Source organism: Ambystoma mexicanum, chromosome 6q (genome assembly GCF_040938575.1).
Source record: "Ambystoma mexicanum isolate Mex_15411 chromosome 6q, UKY_AmexF1_1, whole genome shotgun sequence".
NCBI lineage: Eukaryota > Metazoa > Chordata > Amphibia > Caudata > Ambystomatidae > Ambystoma > Ambystoma mexicanum.
Genome location: NC_090937.1, coordinates 1667591267 through 1667611710, shown reverse-complemented (window position 1 = coordinate 1667611710; position 20444 = coordinate 1667591267). Strand labels below are relative to the sequence as shown.

Sequence of the window (20444 nt, the reverse complement as noted above, 5' to 3'; positions counted from 1 at the left end):
TTTCTCGTTTAAAAAAAAAAGGTCTATTAACCTAATCCCGAAGTCTCATCAATTATCTCGAACTCCTGGCAGTGTTCCTGGTGTTGAAAGCTTTTTTGGCCTTCCATTGTCAGCAAGGTAGTTAGAATACACACAGACAATTCAGTGGCTATGTTCTATGTGAACAAACAGGGGGGCACCAGGTCTCCCCCACTTGTCAATATAGCCATCCAGATTTGGGAATGGGCAGTGCAGAATAATATCTGGCTATAAGGCAGTGCACATTCCGGGGCAGAACAATATTGCTGAGGATTCCCTCAGCTGCCAGTCAGTGGTGAATCACGAGTGGGAGATCGACCAGAATGTTCTTTTCCCCCTTTTCTCACAGTGGGGCACTCTGACGGTGGACCTGTTCGGCAGCCAACAAGACGCTTCCATGCTATGCCTCCAGGGACGGACTCAGTGCATCTCCCTGGGGCATGCGCTCTAGATTCCGTGGGGCAACATGCTAGCGTATGCCTTTCCTCCTCTGCCATTGATTAATTGATCGCTCTGGAAACTCATGAGTGCCAACAATTGCATTCTGCTTCTTATAGCTCTTTGGTGGCCAGCTAGGTTCTGGTTCTTTGAACTTCAACACCTGTGTTACGCTCACCTGGTATCCACGGTGACGCCACCCAGGCCTGGTTGGATGATTTTCACTCTCGAACCCTCTCCCGGTCCCTTGGTAAGGCCTCTGGTTAAAGATGGGTCTGCAATATAGGAGAGCTGGATTCAATACCAGATTGTCTTTCTGTTTTCCCACCTCCCTTGGCCTCAACTCCTTCCTCCCCCTTGGGTCTTCTCCTCACCTTAATATTGTAAAAGGTGGATTCTCTGTCCTGCTCCTCGTGGCAGGTGCGCGTAGATGTGGGGTGGGGGGCAGCAACCAAGTTACTTCACTGGTGCAAGACCCCCTGTGGGAATCCAGGCCTGCAGCGACTCCGTAGGTTTGCTGCTTTACAGTCTTTATATGCAGTTCTTATGTTCCTCTTAGGTATGGAAAGGTATTTTGGTGTTGCCATGCAGTTTGAAGATGAGCATGGGCGGGCCGGTAGGCAAAAGCGCGGTGTGTGCGATGTTGTCCTGTGAGTAATGCGCGATGCGCGGCGCTGTTTCGCCTTTTATATTGCTAACCTGTGTCTTTTCTCTCCTTGCAGGTTGCGATGTTCCTCGCCGAGCGCCATAATGTTCCAGCAACTATACTGACCAGGAGATGACTACCCAGGTAAGAATTGTGTGGCTTTCTTCATTCGGGAGGAAACGTGAGTAAACGCTTACTAATGCTGTCTTTCTTTCTCCTCTTTCCATGTTATGGTATTCCAGGATGCATGCGGTGCCTGATGATGGAGTTCGTACCATGAGTGGAACTGAAGTCAGCGATGGATTGAAGACAGGATACTGTTCCAGGTAAGTTTCGTAGTGTTGTTTCTCTCTCTGCAGGTCCTTGGTTTCAGGTAAGCTGGCATCAAAGAACTGACACGGTGAGCGTTACGCTGCCCACAGCAGAATAACACAAAGCATGTTCTGCTGTTTGGTTGTGGTTTAAATAGTCTCAGGTAAAGTAGTCCAGGTAAAATAGTCCCAGGCCTGCCACACCCAAAGTAGTCCAGGTAAAGTAGTCCCAGGCCTGCCACACCCAAAAGACTAGACGGCATAGCTCAGTTCCTTGTAACTGAGCTATGTGTGTGCGTCCATGTTGGCTGAACCCCACCAAGTTAAATAGTCCCAAGTAAATAGTCCCATTCTAATGTTGGTGATCATGATGGTTATGAGCCTGGTGCCAAAGGTGCCAGGACTGACTCCAAGAGAGTCTTTGATGAGGTTTTAAGGCCTTTGACCTGGCCCTAACTGGAAGGCTGATTTGCCAGTGAGGTCCAGGGGTAAGGGTCATGACACCTGTCCATACGCAGATCCCCAATCCTCTGCACTTGAACAATCAACAGGTGTGGCATCCCTCCCCACAATCCTTCAGCTTAGCAGCATGTTTCCTGAGTTCAAATCCCTAGCGCAGTTTAGTCTCTCAGAAGACATTAGACCTCATTACGGGTCCGGCGGTAACCCTGCCGGTGCTACTGGCGGGTTGCTGCCGGACGCGTGACAAATTACTGCTGTTTGACTTCCCGGTGCCACCGGGCTATTACAAGTCCAGCGGGCGGGATGTCAGGCGCCAGTAATTTTGTTAATCCCCATTCCCAGGGAGTGGGGACAGGGACAGACCTGTCGAGCACAAAGGCAACGGTATGCAAACTCGTAGTTTGCCGGTATGGAATCAAGGGTGCCGGTGAGCTTACAGGCACCCTTATTTCCAGACTGGCAAACTCGTCATGAGGCCCAATATGCGTATAATTCTGGCAGCGTGCAAACTTTCAACAAGAGCGCAGTACAAAAGCAGGTGGCTTTGATTCTGTCACTGGCCAAGCAGCTTGACCCTCATCTAGCTTCTATTGATTGTGTCCTATCGTTCATATTACATCTAGCGACCGCAGGCATCCATACTTTGTCATGCAGAACTTATTTGTCTGCCTGTGGGGCTTACCTTAGCACAGATAATTGCACACTGACAAATTAGGTCATAAAGAGATATTTTGCTGGGATTCTTCATCTTTTTCCTCAGGTCAAGCCACGTCATCCTAAATCGGATCTCAATGTGGTCCTCTCTGCTCTCTGTCACAAATCGTTTGAGCCACTACCCACTGTAGTACTCAAGTTCCTCACCTGGAAAGTGGCCTTCTTGTTAGCGGTTACATCGGCCAGAAGAATAAGTGAGCTGCAAGCCCTCTACTGAACATCTTTTCTTGGTTTTTCATAATGACAAGGTGTTGCTCCGCACACATCCTTCCTTCCAAAGATTGTTTCAGAGTTTTATATTAGCCAATTTCTTTGCCGGTCTTCTTTCCAAACTTGGTTTCAGATGCAGAAAGAGTGCTACATAAATTGAACGTTAGGAGGGCACTAACGTTTTACCTACAAAGAACAAGCGACCTCAGAAGCTCTTCTCAACTCTTTGTTACCTTTGGGAGTCCAAAAGGAACCCCTGACTCCTGAGCTTCCATCTCGCGTTGGATGGCTTTATGTATCTCATAGGCTTATACAGTACAAGGCCTCCCAATGGCAGCCATGCACATCTAGTGCGAGGGAAAGTAGTGGCGGTCGCTTTTCAGAAATATGTTCCATGGGAGAACATTGCCAAAGCAGCAACATGGTCCTCACCTTCGGCTTCTGTAAGCACTACTGCCTAATCCCAGTTCCCGGGCTGATGCCAGTTTGGCCAGGCAGTGTTCAAAAACCTTTTTCTGTAAAAAAATGTCCATCCACACTCTTCCTAGGTCAATGCTTGGTAATCTCCCACAAGTATGGAGGAAAGGGGACGGGATGTAGGAGTATAACAAAGTTTCTCACTGCAATGACTATCTAACTCCTAGTCCATAGTCCCCTTTCCTCCATTCGCCCGAACGCCTTCCACTCTAAAAAGTTTCCTCTATTTGCTCATTTGTCCTTCAATGATGTGCTTGGCGGGGCTCAGGAAGGCGGAGCTGCAGCACACGCGCGGTGGCCACATGTAAAACTAAAAGAAAGACAACAAGTATTTCTTGATGCTTCAAAGTGCTCCGGTCCCGTCTTGCAGGACGGAATGTCCCAAAGGTATTGAGGAAAGGGGACTATGGACTAGGAGTAAGGTAGTCATTGCAGTGAGAAACTTTGTTAATCCCATATCACTACCCATTGAACAAAAGGGGAAAGCAGAAAACATGCATTGCCAAAGCCAAAAGACTGTACTTTTCTTTGTAAAGAAAGGCTGGTGGAAAATTGTTTGTGGCATAAAAGGGCTGCTTGATGGAAAGTATAAATCAAGTATGACCAAAGTCAATTGAAGACTGAGATTAAGGTGTTAAAAAGTCATTGCTTAATTAAAAGGACTGCTTGAAGGAGAAGTGAACCAAGCATTGCCTAAGTTAATTGAAGGAAAGTTGTTTGTTGCATAAAAGAGTTGCTTAAAGGAAGAGTGAAACAAGCAGTACCAAAACCACTTCATAATTGAACTTTTTTCAAGAAGGTATTAGGCGCCCCTCTCCAGAAATAAAATGGCATGATAACCTGTTCTGTGTTTTTTTCCCACTTTGAGAGTTCGCAGCCATCGCTTTTTGCTCACTGTACCTTTCACAGGTGGGAAATATCAATTTGCATTTCAGTCCCCCCCTGCTCACTGTGGTGTTAGTACTCTTGTTCAGAAGGGAATTGCCATAGCATTTCAGGTGCTGTACTGCCCATGTGGGCGGGACAAAGACTGATATGCAAATGTATATTTCGAAGGTATTGTGTCCTCCGACGTATTCCTTATCTATGATATGTGTATCTCCAGCTTGCTGGCCTCGGAAAAATTTTTCCCAGTAGAGGGCACTGTGCGTCGACGTCCGTCGAGTAGGTGTTCCTCGACGGCCACCGTATCGACGCCGACGTCGTCATGCCTATAAATGGCCACGCGCAGCGACCGTTGCTCAGTTCCGTTTTCCCGCGCTTCGTGTGCCTCGGAATACCGTTGCTCAGTTTATCAGTCGATATATATTCATATTTCCTCGAGAAAACCGACTCGTACTCGATGGCTTCCTCCTCCGACCCGACGACTCCTCGTTCCGGTTTCAAAAAATGCCGAGACTGTGGGAAGAAAATGTCGTTGACGGATCCTCACAGGATCTGTTTGTGGTGTCTGGGAATCGAACACCAGTCTTCGGAGTGTGAGGAATGCCTTTCCATGACGGCGAAAGCCTTGAAGGAGCATAAGGGGAAGCTCGAGAGAGGTAAGTCAATTTTAACTTCCTCGAAAGTTTCCGCGGTAGTCGAGACATTCGTTTCCTCACCGTCGAAAGCATTCTCGGTCTAGGTCTCGAAGTGGCTCCCACCACTCGTCGAGGTCTAGACACTCGAAAAAAAGACGAAGAAGATCCCCTTTATCGTCGTCTTCTAGTTCCCCTGAAAGAGTAAATTGCCCCACAAAACACAGCTCTCAAGCTGAGTGGGAGGAATTCAGAAAAAAGATGCTAAGCGTCTTCGAGAAAGCAGCCTCGTCCCCCTCAAAGTCAGCTGAGGGTGATGCCCCGGGTGAAAAGCCCAAAAAATCTAAACGCCGTGAGTCGAAGCACCCGGTGAAAGAGTCGACCCGAAAGCGCCATGAGCCATCGGGAAGTAAAGCATCTTCGACGCCATCGTCGAAGGCCCCTTCGACGCCGTTATCGAAGGGTTCTTCGACGCATCCGTCGATCGAGTCAACGCCGGCGTCGACGCCGACATCGACGCCGATAAAAGAAAGACCCACGGCTACTCCACAGCCAACGGTTACACCGAGAGCCTCCGACACGACGTCGAGAACATCGTCGACATCCTCGAGCAGGATTCCAATCCTCTCGAGTTCTTCGAGGACTCTTCCAGTTTTCTCGATGCCTTTGTCGGCGCCTTTGAGGATTTTTACATCGGCGTCGACGACATCGACCTTTTCAAGGCCTCTGATGATGGCTCCCTCTGCCTTAGAGATGGGTTTTATACCATTTCACAGACCAGAGCATCCCCCCTTAACTTCAATTTTTGAAGAAAGGGAAGATTCTGACCAAGAAAGGCCTTTTCGGCTGCAGAGGACCACATTACCTGAACCAGAGACTTTTGCCTCTGAGGAAAGAAGGTTGAAAGACCTTCAGGATGCATTACAGGAGGCAAGTGGCCTAGACACTTCCCCAGAAGTGGAATTTGTCAAACCAGACCCAGGGGAACATGCTGATACCCCTTATAGAACCCTAATGTCTAGAATTATGGAGTTTATGGGTTGGTCTGCGACTTCACCTGTTTTTCAACAGGATGACCTCACAGATATTCTAGATAAAGGTCCACAGGAGGATCCTGTGGTTCCCTTTCATTCTGCTTTACAAAGAAAGATTTTAACTAACTGGGAAACTCCTGAAGTTGTCCCTGCGGTTAACAAGAAGTTGTCAGCGAAATATAGGGTATCTGCTACTGACCCTGAATACCTATCTAAGCACCCTACTCCAGAGAGTCTTGTGGTTCAGGCTGCAACTTCAACAGGCAGTACTTCTGCTTACCCCACTGCTCCTCAGGATAGGGATGATAAAAAATATGATGCCATGGCTAAGAAAGTATTCTCAGCCTGTAGCATGGCTTTAAAATCTATTAATGCAACTTGTACGCTCGCTAGGTTCAGCCACACTCTTTGGGAGTGTGCTTCATCGGCGGCTGACTGCATACTGGAAGGAGAAGAAAGGGACGCATTTTTAAATATCATCAGAGATGGTAAAGATGCAATGTGTGAGTCCCTTCAAACTGGCATTTGATTCTGCTGACAGTATCAGCAGGGCCATGGGGGCAAGTACCACAATCCGCAGGCATGCGTGGTTGAGAAAGTCCGGCTTTGCTTCTGACGTACAGGCCAGACTTTTAAATATGCCCTTTGACGGTTCTTCCCTATTTGGTAAAAAGGCGGATGACAGTTTGGAAAAACTACAAACATCTAAAGCAGCAGCTAAGTCACTAGGAGCTGCAATCCAACAAATTAATTTTCGTCCCTCAGGATCCTCTTGGAGAGGAAGGTCCTTTCGCTATTATTCCTCATATGGAAGAGGCAGAGGACGGCCGACTCAAAGAGGCCAAGGAAAATGTACCCGTGGTGGACGGGGTAAAGGAAAGAAAGCCGCATCAGGAGGAGCAGGAGCCGCTTTACCTTTGGCAACTGCATCAGCTGCTCCCAAACCACTCTGAGGTCTCCCATCACAAGACACCTGTAGGGGGCAGGTTAACTCACCATCTGACGGAATGGCAGGCTATTACGTCAGATGCTTGGGCATTGGAGACAGTTGCCCAAGGTTACTGCCTGCCTTTTCTACGCATCCCTCAGAGACATCCACCGGGGAACAGCTCTCTGAAAGTGCCGGATCCGCTCCTCTTGCAGGTCGTTGTAGACCTGCTAGAGAAAGGTGCCATAGAACCGGTACCTGTAGCGGACAGGAACAAGGGCTGGTACTCCCCCTACTTTCTCATACCAAAGAAAGACAGAGGACTGAGACCCATCCTGGACTTACGAGAATTGAACAAGTTCCTCAGGAAGGACAAGTTCAAGATGGTAACTCTCTCTCAGATCCTTCAGGCCCTCCAGCTTCAGGACTGGTTGGTATCTCTGGACCTTCAGGATGCTTATTTCCATGTGCCAATCCAACCCAAGCACAGGAAGTACCTGAGGTTCGCAATTGGCAACTCTCATTATCAATTTCGAGTTCTGCCATTTGGGCTGACCTCCGCCCCGAGGGTCTTCACCAAGCTAATGTCGGTTGTGGCTGCAAGTCTAAGGAGGGAAGGGATTCACGTCTACCCCTACCTGGACGATTGGTTGATCAGAGCAGTTTCTTCGGAACAAGCTCGGAACCAACTAGATTATGTCTGCCACTCCCTTCACAGGCTGGGCTTCTCCCTCAATTTAAAGAAGTCACACATGATACCATCACAGAGACTCCGGTTCATTGGAGCAGTCCTGGACACGTCCCTGGGAAAAGCCTCGCCACCAGAGGTGAGGGCTCAAGATATTCTGCAGATGGTCACCAGATTTCAAAATGCCCAACGTCTCCCAGCCTACGACTTTTTGAGGTTGCTAGGCCTCATGGCATCCTGCATATTCCTTGTGCCAGAGGCTCGCCTGAGAATGAGATCGCTTCAGTGGGCACTGAGGACTCAGTGGTCACAATTCTCAGGGATGATGACAGATCTCCTCCGGATTCCGGACAAGGTAGCCTACGACCTTCAATGGTGGGCCTCTACAGAGAACATCTTGAAAGGAGAACTGTTTTGGCAACCATGGCCGGAGATAACAGTAGTCACAGACGCCTCACTCACGGGGTGGGGAGCCCATGCCAACGACTTGACCATCAGCGGTCGTTGGTCGCCATCGGAGTCCAGACTACATATCAACCTGTTGGAGCTGAGAGCCACCAGACTGGCACTGAAGGCTTTTCTGCCGTCTGTACGGGGGAGAAACGTCCTGATAATGACGGACAATGCAGTGGCCATGCACTACCTCAACAAAAGAGGAGGCATAGGGTCACTGCCACTGTGCAGAGAGGCGATGCAGCTCTGGTTTTGGGAAATTCAGGAAGGAATCTCTCTTTCGGCAATTCACCTAGCCAGAGAGAAGAACTTGACAGCGGATGCTCTGAGCAGGCAGAACACAGTCTCCCACGAATGGGAGATAGCTCAGGAAGTCCTTCAAGAGATCTTTGCCTTTTGGGGAACCCCTCAAGTGGATCTGTTCGCCACCAGTATCAACAGGAAGTGCGACAGATTTTGCTCAAGGGAATTTCCCCCGAGAGGAGCTCTAGGAGACGCGTTCGTAGTGGACTGGGAGTTCCCACTTCTGTACGCGTTTCCTCCGGTCCCTGTCATTCCTCAAATGATCAGGAGGTTGAGAAGGTTTCGGAAGACCATGATCCTAATTGCCCCGGATTGGGCCAGGAGAACGTGGTACCCGGACCTTCTGGACATGTCCATCTGTCCTCCAATTCGTCTACCGTACAGAGAGGATCTTCTCTCGCAGAAGGGAGGTCAGGTTCTCCATCCAGCCATCAAGACCCTCAACCTTCACGCTTGGTATCTGAAAGGTTGAGGTACAAGGATTGGGACCTTCCAGATGACGTCATGGAGGTGTTGCTTTCGGCCAGAAGACCGGCAACTAAGACTCTATACCGCTGCCGTTGGAATAAATTTTGCAGCTGGTGCAGAGAAAAGAATATCGAACCCTTTTCATGTGGTACACCTGCGGTGTTATCCTTCTTACTTTATTTGGCAAATTCGGGCCTTCAAATTGGCACTATTAAGGGCTATCTCGCAGCGCTATCGATCTTTAAGAGCACTGCAGAGGAGCCGTCGTATTTCAAAATTCCATTGGTAATACAATACCTGAAAGGTCTAACTAATGTTTACCCTCCAAGACCATTCCAAGTTCCCTTATTGGACTTAAATCTAGTTTTAAACTTCCTAAAGGGTGCTCCTTTTGAACCACTCCACTCTTGCTCATTGAAGTTTCTCACCCTCAAAACTGTTTTATTGGTAGCATTAACATCTGCTAGAAGGGTTAGCGAGATACAAGCCCTGTCTTGTAAACCTCCTCATACAACTTTTCACAAGGACAAAGTAGTACTACAGGTGAAGCCTAACTTCCTCCCAAAGGTAGTTTCGGAATTTCACATTACTCAGAAGATTACTCTACCTTCATTCTATCCTCCTCCCCATCCGGGGAAAGAGGAAGAGAGACTACACAGGCTGGACCCTAAGCGAGCCTTGAGTTTTTATATCGGTAGACTTGCTAAAATTAGACAAGCAGACCAACTCTTTGTAGGTTACACAGGACATAAGTTAGGATTACCAATAACCAAACAAACCATCTCCAGATGGATTATTTTAGCCATTCTGGAATGCTACAAACTGGCAGGGAAAGAGCCCCCTCAAAATCTAAGGGCTCATTCGACCAGGGGTATCGCAGCATCCTCAGCTCTTCAAAGAGGTGTACTTAGAGACATATGTGCGGCTGCCACATGGTCGTCCGCACATACCTTTACCAAATTTTATAGTCTGGATTCCTCCTCTAGTCAAGAGACTAGATTTGGCAAAGCTGTATTACACTCTGTTCATTCTTAAAGGGTAATATGGCATCTCTTACTCCCGCCTCCAGTCACATACCACTGCTATGGGAGTCTATCATAGATAAGGAATACGTCGGAGGACACAATCCCTTCGAAGAACAAGTTACTTCTTACCTTGTAACGTTCTTTCGATGGGATGTTCCTCCGACGTATTCCTTATCGCCCCTCCCATCCATCCCCGCAGTAACATTTCCCTTGTGGTTGCAGCTTACGCTCCTTCAAGGGTAGTAACCATTCATACAATAACTACTTTACTTTACAAAACGGAACTGAGCAACGGTCGCTGCGCGTGGCCATTTATAGGCACGATGACGTCGGCGTCGATACGGTGGCCGTCGAGGAACACCTACTCGACGGACGTCGACGCACAGCGCCCTCTACTGGAAAAAAAAATTCCGAGGCCAGCAAGCTGGAGATACAAATATCATAGATAAGGAATACGTCGGAGGAACATCCCATCGAAAGAACGTTACAAGGTAAGAAGTCACTTGTTCTTCCCATCTGTGAAAGGTACAGTGAGCAAAAAGCGATGGCTGCAAACTCTCATCTCAGAACAGGTTATCATGCCATGTTATTTCTGAAGAGGGGCACCTGCTACCTTTTTTGAATAATAATTGAACTTGAAGCGACATTTGATGAAGAAGAAAGATTTGCTAAAATCTATCAGGAGATCAGTCCTAGCAGGCAAGTGGACTAGGGCAAGGGACTTGTAGTGCAGGTTGGGCAGGACGTAGACCGCAGAGGCGTTGCCATGGGGGGGGGCTCAGGGGCTATAGCCCAGGGTCTTTTGATTGTAGCCCCGGATAGAAGGTCAGGGGCTACAACCAAAAGGCTAGCTAGCCCCGAGTCCCGACAGTCCCGACATTAGTGTAGCCCCAGATCTTTTCCAGACCTAGCAACACCCCTGCCCAGCAGGAATATTGAACAATGCAAAATGTGCTGAAGCAAAGGTTGTGTGTAAAGTAAAACTAGCGTTGCTGCTCTGAAACTGTTATGAGGAAAAAGCATCCTGGCAATGCTGTTATTGTTTGAGCTAATCTGAAACTGTTAGGAGAAGAAATCATCCTGATTGGGTTGTGTTGATATTCTTTTTCTGAACTGTGTTGACCTCGGGGAAAGGAACCCAGAGGCCTTTTGGAACTGTGTGGATTGCCTGAAGAGAAAGTCTCTTCATTTCCTTTGACATTTTGTTGCCTTGAAGAGAACGGATTGTAACGCTGAAATCATTCTGTTGGCTTTTGAATCAGAACTTTCATTTGCGATTTTTGATCTTGTATCATGGGGATGGGGAACTGTTGGTGATACACTGTATGCTCTATGTTGAATGGTATCTTCCTGTTTATATTTTGTATTAGTGTTAAGGATAGAACTGTTTTGTATTAGAATCTTATGTTAGCTTGTGTTAGCCAGGGAATCATGCGTTAGGTTAGGGATAGTAAGGAGTTTGCCAATCCCATTTTTTTAAAAATAAAAATCTCATTTATGAAAATTAAAGCAAGCAGTTGTCTGCCTCACGTCCTATACCCACCATAGGTTTTGCCTTTGTTTTGCGTGGGGAGAACACAATTTGCTTAAGGTCCTTGGGTCTGGTCAGTGCATAAAGCATGCTTTGAGTGTGGTTGTCAGCATGAGACTCGGAGACATTCAAATCTCAGAGAAAGACATTGGGCCTCATTACAAGTTTGGCAGTAGCCTTGCCGGTAAAACAGGCAGGCTACCGCCAAACTTGCAATATTTTCCGGCACCCGCAAATGGGCAATTACCGGGGCATTCCGGCCCTGCCGGACCCGGTTATTTACCATTCCTGGGCGCGTAAAAAAGATGCCCCCCATTCCCATTCGCCCCCATATGGCTGAATGGGAATGGGGAGGTCGGATGCACAGGCACCGTTTATAACGGTGCCTGTGCATCCGACATGCTGTGCTCGCGGGTGCCTTTCTATCCGCTCTGTCCGACCTTACCGGTACCGTAGTTCCCGGACTGGCAAACTCATAATGAGGCCCATTATTAGTGTGTGCTAATTTTGCAGAGGAGTATAAGTTGGAAATGTTGGCAATGAAAGAGCCACTACTGTGAGGTGATCTGTAGATAGGGCAGAAGGGGATTAATACCTTGTACGATTAAGGGGACAGGTAAGCGACTGATTCAAGCAAGCTTGTGCTGGGAGAGGTGATGATGGAGCATGGACAAGTGCTCCTGTAGCTGATTTCTAGTCAGCCTCCGGGCCTTCTTGACCAGTTGGCATGTTGGATGCAATAGTTTGGCGGTACATCAAAAACAAGGGGGCAGGATGAGGTAGACCATGTTTTGGTTATAAAGAGGATGTTAAGGTAATTGAACAAATTGAGGTCAGTGATCTCTTTGGCACGTGCGACTACTGAGCGAGCATGATCAACATGAGGAGGCGTGTGTCTGAGGTCCGTGGGTGTTAGATAGGGGCATATTGCGGGTTCACAAGCATAGCTTACTGGGACTGCCAATGGCGCTTAGCCATTCAAATCCTAGCGAAGGTGGGGCTAGGCTGTGGAGGGAGGTGAAACATGGTGATGTTTCTTGGTGAGTAGTAGTAGTAACAACCTATTTGTAAGTGAAATGCAGGATAGTCTGTCTGTCCCTTAGCCCTATTAGCCCTGAACAGGTGCAAACAAGTAAGCTCTTTCTCTTCGTCCGTCCTTTGCTGATGATGCAGGCAATGAGGACGGCTAAGGGGGATAGATGGTGTGTGGAGCAACCAAGTGGCAGGGCCTGGTCACATGATAAATAAAACACTATGTGAAGATGAGCAACCTGTGAAGAGGCTACGGGGGTAGGGGTGGGGTGACCCTGAGGTCCAGGTACCTCCACCCACTGTATGATGCTGCCCAGAAATCGACATACCAGGTGTTCCCCTGGAATCCCATCCCTTACCTAGCCTTTAGGTAACTCACAACTGCACCGAGAACACCGATATGGCTGAACAATCAGAAGAAAGTAGACAAAATGAGGATCTGGAGTAATATGGAGGGTGGACGCCATTTGCAGACTCACATCCACAGGCGTCTGCCAGCCGCATAGTAAATATAGTGAATCATAGTGCTTAGGGAGGATAAAAGCTTGCAAGCTCCTCTCATGAATGCTGCCCTGTCCCTGCTAACCAAATTGTGGAGGCCGGTGGGTTTCAGAAAGAAGCCAGGAATCCAACCATGAAGGGGATTCAGGTGGGACACCCAGGGGCCTGTGTGGAAAACTGGTCGTTCAGGAGAGCCAGACAGACTAATTCCTAGATGGCAGACATCCACTTTCTAATCTCGGCCACAGTGTGCTTCACTGTATAACTCCGAGCACCTGGGGATATGGTAGTTTACTTAAGCTTTAACCAATCATCAAAGATGTTATTACGCAGGTGACCCTGATCCCTGACTCCAGCCACACTAGAGAACATAAGGCAAATGCAGAAGGTGGGAGGTGTAGAAGTGATGGAGAGTGCAGAGTAGAGCGTGACAGAACAGTAAGAAGGTAGAGATTTGAAGGATAGAGAGTGGAGAAGAGGTGGTAGGGAGAAGGAGAGAGAGAGGGCAGAGGAAGAGATGGAAAGGAGAAGAAAGAGACGGGAGGATGAGAGGATTAGGATAGAAAAAGGAAAAGCTGGAAAAGAAAGATTGGCAACCTTTAGAACCAGGAACATAGGAAGATTATTAATTGTGTGGGGGACAGGTCCTAATAAGACCCAAAAAAGCATAGTATAGGACAGGTTAGTCCAACCAGGAGTATACAGCTAACAGTACCCTGTTGTCAAAGTATTTGTAAATTGCCTGATGCCGACTCTCATCTTAGTACCTAAGGGAGAGGTTTAAGCTACCTGGGAAGAGCATCATGGTAGGACTAATATTTATCAATGATGACATGAGCCACAAGCGAGAATTATGCACAGCCGAGAAAGAAATGTTTGGGACACTATAAATCTCAGAGACTGTGACTATTTTTCCATCCGAGAAGCAGTCCTCAGAGAGGGAAGGACTGAGGACCAGGGTCAAGAGAAAACTCTAGGGTAGATCTAGACTGTTGATTGTACTATCCATAGCCCCATACTGTGGGCCAAATGAAATGTAATTCACAGTAGGTGTGGCCAACATATAATGAACGTCTAAATGATCTTGACCCGTCTGTTGATCCTGGGCCATGGCAAACTCTAAAAGAAATTCTTTAAATTATATTGAACTTGAGTGCTGGAGTTGTATAGCTTTTCGGGGGAGCGGGAATGGTATAGCTGCTCAGGGCTATGCTCTGCACCATGTAGCTCTAGTGCCCATGCTCAGAGCAGAGCCACTCTTCAGAGATTAGCTTTGTGTTAATGCTCTGTATTTGGTAAAGTCTCCATAGCAACGCCTTACAATGTAGACATTAACTTCTGATCAGGATTTTGCTTTTGTTTCCAGAGTGTGTCCTGCTGAGCACTTGAGTTTCTGCAAAAAGAAGACTTTCAAATGGAGAATATTTTAAAGGTATGTATATAGGTTAGGACCAATCAGAATCACTATACCCTAATGCTTCCTATTTACATGGCAATTTAATTACTAAATTACATGTACGCTTGTATATACTTTTGCACGTGTTATGTTTAACCATTATTGCAGAAAAGCCCCCATTGTAATATTGTGTTCTTTGTTTTGCATATAGAACCGCAGTTTGTAGGGTTAACCATCTGCTTCTGTGCACGGATCCCTAGCAGGACATGAGCAGTTTAGAGGGAAAAAGGTAAGTAAAACATATCAAATTGTTGTCTAGAAAATAAGAAATAACGTACTGGTTTGTACTACTAGTTTTCAAGCTAACGTCTGTTCTTGGTTTATAGGTTACACAAATAAGGTAGCACCTGCATTTGTTTTAAACGTACCAGGAAACTAGACTAGGTGCAATCTCCAGGAAACCTATAATTCAGAATTGCAGAAAAAGAATGATTGCAATAGATTCTGATATCTGTGAGTTTCTATGGAAATAAAACCCTCACTGCACTCCATCAATTGGGAGTTAATTATGACACTCTGAACGTGAATAGATTCAGCCTTTAATTGCATCTGACTTATAATTCCTTCTCAGGCCGGAGATGTTCTTGGTGATCATTATCACAAGCGATAATGAACCCTCCTCAGATAGCATGGTGGGAGTAGTAATACATGTTTTGGAGTTTTGGTGGTGAAGTACACCATTTTCCTTGAAGGGTTGGTAAAGTAATAGACAAACTGAGTTCGTAAATTAAAAGTGGTTTTATTTACTAGTATTTAAATAGCATGTTTTTCTTCATATGGTAAGAATTTTAATTGAAACTTTTGTAATGAAGGCATGGTATCAACAGTAGGACAGACACAAGTGACCACAGTTTAAGGGTGTTTATTGAACTTTCACAAGGATGAGATATATGCCTATATAAACCTAAATCTACAGATGGGAGCAAGCTACGGCCATCAAACAATAAAGAATGCAGTCCTAGTGGAGTCTTGTCAAATGAAAAGGGGCCTATACTAAAAAAACCTATTGGCAATCCTTACTACTAATTTACAAATAGTGTGAAGTGAAGTTCATGAGAAAGAAAGAAGTGTTCACAGAATAATAATAACAATTTATTGGCCCGTTGGCCTCCCTTCCCCACGTTTTCAGCACGGGACAAGGCGGTTCACTCGAGCATAGCACACACTCTGGTTTCTGTGGCACGAGGATACAGTTCAATTTTCACAGTTTAGGACCTCCTGCGTACACGTCTCTTTGCTTCTTGCAAGTCTCTTGACTCAGAGGGCCTGGTGCACACATAAACAACGTGCAATTGTTCTTTTCCTTTTTACCAGTATTCAATTTCGGCGTTCGCCCTGGATCCCCCTCAGCCGGGCTTATATCCTTTTCAAAACAAAAAGTTCAATGTTGGATCCACATGTTCTGGGCTCAGATCCCTTTCAACTATGTTCAGATATTTGTCGGGTAACTCACGGTTCACCCCGGGTCCCCCTATGCCGGGCTCAGATCCCTTTCTTTCGATCATTTAGTCTGCCTCAGCCGGGCTCGGACCAATTGCGATGCACTTTAAACTATCAAAGATTTTCGAATGTGCAAAGGATTTAGCAAGACCGGTTGCATGATCACTTTGATCCCAGTATTCCTTTTTCTCACACTGAGCATCAGTTGGATACCTAACAGAGACCTTCAACTGAGCGCCCACGTGGCGCCAGACTCTGTGTATGGTATCTTGCGCTGCCTCCCAAAGTTGAATTACAAAGTTCAATGACTTCTTTTGCTTTCCATTTATATCTGTATCGCTCTTTGCAAACGCCTCATACACTGTTCTCTTTGTACAATGTTGCTGCTTGCAACCTTGGTTCCAAACACAAGCTGGTTTGGTATCAGTCTCTCCGACTCACCGGCTGTGCTGTCTTTTCTGACACCGCTTTGGTGTAGGAGCCATATACAATAACACGGCGGCGATCGCTCCTCCCCACCTTGGTTATCAACGCGGGAGAGCCCCGGGTACCTCCGACACACTGAGCAGATTTGATCAGACTTAGTTCCTGGTCTTCAGTTTGTTACTTTTCAAGGCTCATGAAAATAACGGTCTTTTAGGTCACGGGTACGTCCCTCCTTGCGACTCCCTCTGGACTCGCCATCTTTCTCCTTGTACTAAAATGTCATCTTGGAACTTCTTATTTATTTATTTATTTATTTATTTGTTTTTCCATTTGTAGAACGCACACAAATCCTAGGGCATCAGGGCGCTTTTACCAGTTAAATGGGCCCGTGGGAGCGCAAGTCATAGATTGTTCCACAGGTATAATTTCCAACACAGAATTTCTAGTATTAGCATCATGAATGTATAGACCAAGTACATAGAATGCGAGCAATTTTTTTATTTTTTTATTTTTATTGGTTTGTTACAAACCTTTAAAAAATAAAGTTACAAAGGACAAAAAGAAACGAAAATTGAATAACAACTTAGGACAAAGGCAGAAACAAACGTAAAGCCATCATCTACCATACGACAGAAGCCCTGCAAAGGTAAGGTGAGGTAGTTAAGCATTCCACCAGATAGTACAGATGCAGTCTGTGGCATGTTTTTCTCAAAACAGGTAGAAGTTGGCAATAAAATTGGCATGCACTACATAATTTAGCCATTTCTAATGTCTTTTGCCTGTTAGATTCTAGGTTTGCTTCTGCCTTTAGTATTTTTTCCACCATTGCTTCCAGGAAGAAGGTTAGCTCAAATGTTAGACTACGATCCAAATCTTGAGAAAGTTGTTTCCACCAGTCTTCAATTGACATCGTTGGTCTTGCTAAAATAAATCTTCCTAGGTGCTTTGTGCGTTCTTGTGTCAACTTAAAGCATGTTAATGTTAGATGTTTCAAGGTTTCAATGGGCCTCATTACGACCCAGGCGCTAAGTGAAAAACGATGGCGGTAAATGTTTACCGCCATCGTTTTCCGCCAGGTCCGATCATGACCCGTGACCGTTAACTACGAAGCCAATAGCGGCATCGTAGTTAACGCTGCCGCTAACTGCGCTAAGGGTGCGCGCACGCGACCGCCCACACCGTACTTAGCGCCATGGCGGAAAGGTACGCAAATGCCGACCCAAGCGGACATGCACCTAACGCCATCACCCAGGCCGTTAAGTACCTTACCGCCATGGTGCAAATAACGCCATCGCGAACCAACCGTAAAGGGCCATGTTAAGTGAATGCAGCTGCCACAGGTGCACAGAAACAGCACAGGTGAAGGCAATACAGACTCAGGGGAGTACAAAAAGAGCACACCCCACCCCTTCCCACACCCAGTCACACTCCACAATGATACCAATACGACTAGCAATGTTGGGGCTGGAGGACCTGATAGCAATGCATGTGCTACAACAGCAACAACAACAACAGGCAGCACAGAGGAGACGCAGGAGGAGAAGGAGGGCAAGGCAGGCCCAGCAAGCCCCACCAGCACAGCCAGTGCCACCACGCAGGCAGCCCCCAATCCCACGCATCAGAGCCAATCCATTCAACCTCACTGCTGAGCAGATCCACACCCTGTACCGTTTGGACCGGGACACCATCACCGCCATCGTAGACATGACACACAACGACATCGTCAGCATGATAGAAAGTCCAACCGCCATCCCCCCCCTACTGAAGGTAGTGGCCGTACTCCACTTCCTGGCCACAGGCACCTACCAGCACACAGTGGGGCACCTGCATGGCATCTCACAACCATTATTCTCACAAACACTCATCCAAGTGCTCGATGCCCTCCTCAAGCACACAGACGACCACATCTCATTACCACGGACTGCCCAGGAGATTGCAAACACCAAAGTGGGTTTCCATGCACTAGCCAGCATACCCGGTTGCATTGGTGCCATCGACTGCACCCATGTGGAATTGGTGGTTCCACGTGCCATGGAGGTACCATACCGCAACCGGAAACAGTTCCACTCAATCAACGTGCAAATGGTCTGTGACTCCAACAAGATCATCACACATTGTTGTGCCCGATTCCCCGGATCAACCCATGATTCCATGGTCCTGAGGAACTCCACAATACCACGCTACATGGAGCGACATGCAGGCCCAAGATCCTGGCTACTCGGTGAGTGCAATGTCATGGAAGTGGGCAGGTGAATGACGTACCGGGGGGGGGGTGATGCATACTCCACCTGGCAGAAAGGGGGGGGGGGTGATGCATACTCCACCTGGCAGAAAGGGGGGGGGGTGATGCATACTCCACCTGGCAGAAAGGGGGGGGGGGGATGATGCATACTCCACCTGGCAGAAAGGGGGGGGTGATGCATACTCCACCTGGCAGAAAGGGGGGGGGGGTGATGCATACTCCACCTGGCAGAAAGGGGGGGGTGATGCATACTCCACCTGGCAGAAAGGGGGGGGATGATGCATACTCCACCTGGCTGTGAGTAACACAGGGAACGGAGACAGAGGAAGGGCACTCACAATGCACACAACCCCTCTGCATACATTGGGTGATGGCATGCAAAACAGGCCATGGGAGCCATGAGCACATACTGGTTGCATTGTGTGAATCAATTAGTGCATGTAGAAGTGAGCCAAAGTAACAGTTGGATGCGAGCCATGGTGGAACATCATGTTCCTGATCAGACAACATGACTGACACATACATTCTCGCCTACATACAGGTGATGCAGCCTATCCCCTGAAGAGGTGGCTCCTCACACCAGTCCGGAACCCGCAGAACCAGCACGAGGAGGACTTCAACCGTGCACATACACGTACTCGTGTGGTCATAGAGCAGACATTCGGCCTCTTGAAGGCACGGTTCCGAAGCCTCAGCAGGTCTGGTGGGGCACTCCTGTATGGCCATGAGAAGGTGGCAAAGATCGTCATGGCATGTGTCATGCTACACAATATGTGCGTCAGACGGAATGTGCCCCTGCCCCCTGACGCAGAACTGCAACCACCTGACGATGAGGATGAGGAGGGTGCAGATGGGGCGGCACCCCATGGAGGAGGCGAAGCACGGGAGGGGCGTGCCATGCGCCAAAGTATCATCGACCACTGCTTCTAGCACACACGGCTGGTGTTTATCGCATGGAGACTGCACTTGGGGCACTGTGTGTCCCTGGGACATGCACACTGTGGACTGTACACCAATAAAGCACACATACGCAATGAAAATGTCCACACATTTCTTTTTTGGGAAAGAAAAAAGTGTATTGAAACTATGAACTGTCGTGTCACACCCCCTCCCACCTCCCCCCTGCACACCCCAACACACCCCCTCCCACCTCCCCCCTGCACACCCCAACACACCCCATGCAGGTGTTAACAGATGCCTGTGACAGTGGCCACAGGCCGTCACAAGCCCCCTCTCCCGGCCCCCGGGGCACCCCTGGCTGTGGAGCGCAGGTTACGACCGGAACGTCGCACGGGGCTGCTCTGCGCAGAACTGGCAGTGGAGGATGTCCCTGGCTGCCCCTGTGCATGCACGTCCTGTTGTGTGTGGGTGAGGCCAGTGACCGCACGACGCAAGGCCGCAAGTTCTGCACAGATGTCCCTGGACATGGCCTGCATGGCATCCCTCAGGGTGGCAGTGCTCTGCGCCACTTCGGCCCTTAGGGTCTCCGTGGCCTGTTCAATGCTAGACCTAGCCCCCACACATTCCGCAGCATGCTCATCCAGCATTGCGGACAGTTGATGCTGCCGTTGAGTGATGTCCTGGAGGGACTGCTGGCCGTGCTGGCCCAATGTCCAGTGCTGGTGGAGTGATGGTGGGGCTGCTCCCCTCCTGTGGAGTGTGGACAGGGCATGGGGTGGATGGCCACTCCTCTACCTCTGTGTGCCCCTGTGAGTGACCCTCATGGGGGCTGGCGTCTGAGAAACAGGGGGAATGTAGCAGGTCAGTGGGGCTTCTGACCTCGTGCTCCATGTCCGAGTCTGAACATGCAGCTGTTGCAGCTGTCTCCCCGATGTTGCTGCTGGCCGCTGACCCCCTGCCTCCTGTGGCAGGCAATGTCGGTGGAGGTGGAGCAGCTGCTGCTGGCCTGCTGCCGACAGGGGTGCTTGCCGGTGGGACCTCCGGTATGCCTGCAGTGGGACCTGCTTGTTGTGGGGTCTGCCTCACTGCAGCTGAGGTTGAGGGTGCAGGGACGTTGTTGATGGCCTTCTTGGCCCTCTTTGGCGCAGGGGTGTCCTGGTCCTCTGGGTGTGAATCTGTGCCTGTGGTGGAGCAAAGGAGGGAGGGCGTTATTGATGGGTCTGC

General features: G+C 48.3%; 1 long non-coding RNA gene across 1 annotated transcript in view; it reads left to right on the top strand.

The window, feature by feature from the left end:
* The window catches only part of LOC138517014 (uncharacterized), a 333410-nt gene that overhangs the window by 197230 nt on the left and 115736 nt on the right, over positions 1–20444 (top strand). The window contains exons 2-3 of the long non-coding RNA XR_011282340.1: positions 14123–14188; positions 14364–14441. This is a non-coding gene — a long non-coding RNA (uncharacterized lncRNA). The remainder of the gene's footprint in view (positions 1–14122; positions 14189–14363; positions 14442–20444) is intronic.